Genomic DNA, 5195 nt, shown 5'->3' on the forward strand with positions numbered 1-5195 from the left:
TGTGTGTGTGTGTGTGTGTGTGTGTGTGTGTGTGTGTGTGTGTGTGTTGGGGGGAATCAGTCCTGTAGGTCTACTTTCTCCTCCCTCAATGGTGCCCTGGGGACAGCAAAACAAGCTGCCTACAGTGTGAGGAAGCAGGGCCAACAATTATCTGGAGTGATTTTATGTAATCAAGTGAATTAGGGGCCAAATCTGACTGTGGCTCCCATCATCTTGAGGCAATTGATTCTGGGGCAGGAAAAGGGGGTCTAGTTGTGCTTGGGGGAAGGAAAGGAAGGTCTGAGGGGTGGACCTGGGTGTCTTTCCCATCTTGGAAGGAAGCTAAGATGGAAAGAGAGGGGAAAATGGAAATTGAGATCCACAGTCCTTTCCTAACTTTGCTCATTTGGTTTCAGGGGAATTTATTCCCTGTCCTCCCTAAAGTGGAAGAGGTGAAAGCAAGGAGGGGAAAATTCACTCTCTTTTATGTCTTATGCTTTTTCCTGAACTTGCTGAAGGGACATGCTCTAGCTCCGGAAAAGCAGCATAAAAGGATTGGGACAGTTCTTTTATTTTTCCTTCTTTAGGGGCTTCTGTTTTTAATTCCTCTTCTCACATATACACACATGGTCACTCTGTCCTTCCTCTCTCTGTCCTTCTCTGTCTGAAAAGGGGAAACATCAGACATCCCTAGTTTGTAACAAATAAAACAAAACTAAACCCTCTTACATTTGATTTTTGGAAAATTTTGGCCTCTGGCCTTCCCTCCAGTGAGCTCCATTCTCTCCTCTTTCCCTAAAACTCTCCTTTGCCTTGGACCTGGCCACCTAGAATGGGATCAGGCTGGCTGGGAGGAGTAGGATGTCGGATGTGGGGACCGACCTGGGCCGGGGCTCCTAGCTCCAGCTGTCTTGGTCCACTGGATGCTGCTACAGCCTCACTGGGAAGCTGAGGGCCAGAGCTTTTATTGAAATTGGGTTGAGCAGTGGGAAAAGGCTGGGGGGGCGGGGGCGGGAGGGGGGTGGGGGGGGGAGCGGGGAGGACGCAGCCCAGGTTCACGGGGAGGACACAGCATTTTCTCTCCCATTGCCTTTATATTCGGCAGCGCCTCTGACCTCTCCCCCACCCCCATCTCCGACCCTCCCAAGCCAGCCCTTGCTCAGCCCCTGGTCTCCAGATAGGATGCCACTGCTTTTGTAGGGCTGGGGATTTCTTGCCCCGAGTAATGGGAGAGGCAAGACGCATGAATGCCTGCTAGCGTATTGTGTGTCTCTCCAATGGCTAAGTAAAAAGAAGACGGGGTGAAAACGGCGACACCAGTCTTCCAAGGTCCTTCTCTCCAAGCACCAGGAGATTCCCCACAGGTCAAAAATCCCCTTGACATGTAAGTAGTTAGCACTGATCGGCTCTGGGGGTGAGGAGCACAGCAGTTTCAACTCTATCTCTGTTTGCGGTTCAATTTTTATCTCAACTCCCGGTCTTGGTGAGGGAAGGCGGGAAATCCAATCAGGAGCGGAGGGCTTCTGCTTGGGAAGAATGGAGTTTCTGTGCAGAGTCGTGTACCTGAGGAGTGAAGAAACTTGGCTCAAAAAGGAGAGAGAGAGTCGAAAAAGTGAGCCTGATGGGAAGGACTGGGGAACTTTGTTTCTCTAAGGGCCTCTCGCTGCCACTTGTGTGAAGTTTCCTACAAAGTTTTCTCTGCAATCTGTGCATCAGCTTTTTTTGAGCATGGACTGGGCGGATTGCAATCCAGAGACATCTTCCTGCTGTTAGATGTATGTATATGTGTGTGTTTGGGGGAGTGCTAGGGAAGATAAACAATTAAGGGGTTCTCTGGAGCTTGGGGCCAGGGTACGCTCTGCTAGGCACAGTTTGTCTGCTTTTCTAAGATTAAAGAGACTGACTCCGAAGGGTGTCCTTGAGACGGAGGGTGCTACAATGGGGAGGAGCAGCGTGCTGGGGCAATTTCACCATCTTTTTCTCAGCTTTTTGCCCAGTCCTGGGGGAGCGTGGTTCACAAAGCCACTTCTCATGGTTTTCCACAGCTTCTATCTGGCACCCCACTTTTGGAGAGCTAATTCTTATGAAAGTGTTCCCCTTTCAAGAAATCCTTGTCTAACTTGGAAAAAGAGATGGAGGAACCCCCAACTCCAGCAGCCATCAGTTGCCGAGGGAATATTTATTACCTCTCTGGACATCATTACCTAAATACAATTTTATGAACTTCCTAATCTGTTAGCCTGATTTATCTGGATGGGTAGGGGCCCAAAATAAACATTTGGGAGATTTAGTAGAAAAAAAAAGTCTTTGCCTGTAACCAATCTTTCTGATGGAACTGACCACCCCCCTCAGCCTGCTTTTTCTGCATCCCATCTCGCTAGCCCCGTTTCAACTTTTCTCCTGCAGTGTGTGGCTGCTGAGTGTCCAAGTTTCAGCTGCTTCTTGAGAATTAAAAATGGTTAGGGTGAACCGTTTGAACCGGAGACCTAAAGGGCTCCCTCAGCCATCTTAAAACCTGTGCGGCTCCAGGAGCTCAGATCCCCTTTGGACTTGGGGAGCAGAGAGAAACCAAGGTCTGCTCACTGCCCCCCACGTCCAGGAGCCTCTTCTCAGGCTTGGCTCTCCCTCTATGCCTCGGGATTTTCCTGCTCTTCTCTCTGGTGTCAGCTCTGTAGCTTCTTTGAACACAGGATCCACCCAGAGGCCAAGCCCACAACCGTACAAGCAGGGGTAGGGTCCTCCGCAGCATTCACTGTCTTCCAGCCTGCCGCTTCCTGCAGGCCCAGCTAGCTGATGCACTAGGAGGCAGGGGAGACAAGAATGGGTAGGGAGGGTCTCAGAGTATGTTTGAGTGTCAATAGGGTTACACAGTCTAATAAATGGAAAGGGACTATTTTAAATTTCCAGTCCCCATCAGCAATTGCTAGGTTCCCTAAGATGTAGGGTCCTGTAGGATCCGCTCTGCCAGCTGCCAGTGGTGATGGGCTACGGATCCAGCCCGGAGAAGTGTCACCTCTACTCACTCCTTTCTGACCTTCTCTTCCAGCATCAGAGATTGGGAGTGGGAAGTATATTTGAACTTCTGGGCGGAGAAACCCTAGATCACAGCATATCTGAGGCACGGCCAAACAGCCCAACTCTAGGTTCCCGCTCCCGGCCTCTGGCTTCCCAGGAAGCCGGGAGTAAGACAGCAGGGCACAGAGCAACTGCCTGCATTCGGGCCGGGGCCGGGGGCAGGGTGGGGGGGGGAGTGGGGGTGGTCACAGCTCCCCTCTTCGCAGCGGCCAGGGTCTGGAAGATGGCGAAATGTGACCAGCCCGGGCAAAAGCGTGGTGCGAGGGCGAGATGCGAGAGGCCGCCGGCGGCCCGGCTCCTCCTCCGGTTTCCACGCCGCGTCCGCTCCGGGTGGGTGCGGTGTCGCCTTCAGCTGGGTCACGACCCCGGGCTCGCACGGAGGACAATAGGGCGCGGGGCGGGGGCCTAGGGCTGCGTGGCCGGCCGAGCGGGTTCACTGGGCGGTGAACTCCGCTCCACCTCCCGGGACTCGCCCTTTAGAGCCCAAGCTCCCTTTGCTTCCCCCTATTCCACCTTCCAGATTTTCGTGGAAAATGGAGCGGACTCTCGACGGCTCCTCTACCGACCCCCCCCCCCCCCCCCCCCGCCAAATAAGATTTCATTTTCTGGAAATGAAAGGATAGTTTTCTCTGAGTTACAAGAGCAGGAAATGGGACCCTCTCAAGATTTCTGTGTGGAAGGACGGAGAGATCTAGTTAGTAGTAAGCATTCCCAAGCCGGGACTTGGTGACTCTGAAGAATCCCAGGTCATCGAACCAACAGTCTCCTCCATCAGAGGAATTCCAGGCAGAGAGTGGGTCCTCCCCCCACCTCCACCCCAAATCCTAGGGAGAATTGCCTCCCTCTTCCCCTGGCCTTTGTCTCTGGATGTCAGGTTAGGATTAGGGCTCTTACGAAAGGGGGCGGCACCTTCTCCAATCTGATGGACGGGGACAGGGCTGGGTTATCCATGGGAGTGTGGGAATGAGTCACTTGGGAGATGTCCCCCAACCAGTTTGTTCTTGTTCTGAGGTGTTGCCCCCCTCCACTGATTGCCTGGCTCCTGTCTGTGACTCTGTCCCTTTGGGCGGTAACCCAGTGTTTGTAACTTTGTACATGTGGAGTCTTTCCACTCAGCTGGAACAGACCTTGGTAATTAAGGTTACAGAATAGGGGTTGAGTTCTAGCTGGAGGAAAGGAAAGCTGGGGAGAGGAGAAAATGGGCGAGGTGTGGAATATTCCCCATGTGCATTTGCTCCTCCCTTTAGCTGCCCTTCTCCAGCCCCCCAACTCACCCTTATCTTGCCTGATCGGACTCAGAGGTGAGATGGGGAGATGTGGGCCTCCCAGCTGGAAACCTCTCTTCTTGGACTCAGTCTCTCTGATGATTTTGAACCATTTTGGAATGTGACTGCCTCCAGCACTGTCTGTCTGTCTGTCTTTGCTTGGCATTTTCAAGGAAGCCTCACATTACTGCTGCTTTCTGTGCTCCGTATTTCCTCGAATTCTTGCTCCTCTGCCCTGTCATTTCCCAATAATCTGCGGGGACAAGCCCCAGCCCCAGTGCCCCTCCTCAAACTCCCCTCCAACTGAGAAACAGGAGAGGAACCAAAAGGTAGGGGCGACAACCTGGGAGGCACAGCTGAGGTTCAAAGGTTCCTGGCTGAGCCTCCAGTCCAGGTCACTTCGGGGGCCCATCTGACCGCTCCGGAGTGGCCCCTTGGCCAGCAGCAAATAGAACAAGGTTTTATAGCCCGGGGCAGATGTTGGTTTAGTCTTCTCACCGGGATTGCCCTTTATCTCTCCTCCACCAAAGAGGCTCCAATCTCCACCATACCTTTGTTCTCTTTCCTTTTCCCCCTCCTCCCCCTCGTCTTCCTCCATTTGATCCTGCCTTTCCCCCTCAAATTATTTCTTTAGATCTGGAAGCATCTGTTCCTGACTGCCCCTCCCCCGCACCTCGCTCCCTCTTCCCCCCTCCCTCCCCCTCTAGCAGTCAAAGAAGCCCCCAAATGGAGGGCCTCTGGCCTCTCGTCTGTTCTGCTACCCCAGAGCCCAGAGACCTTTGAGGCCAAACCTTGAGACCCCTCCCCAACCCCCAGTCCCTTTCATTTCATTCTCCCAGCTAGACAGGGTCCTGGAATTGCACAATTTGAGTCTTG

Source organism: Aethalodelphis obliquidens, unplaced genomic scaffold (assembly GCF_003676395.1).
Source record: "Aethalodelphis obliquidens isolate GAN/ISIS:26980383/991018 unplaced genomic scaffold, ASM367639v1 scaffold8, whole genome shotgun sequence".
NCBI lineage: Eukaryota > Metazoa > Chordata > Mammalia > Artiodactyla > Delphinidae > Aethalodelphis > Aethalodelphis obliquidens.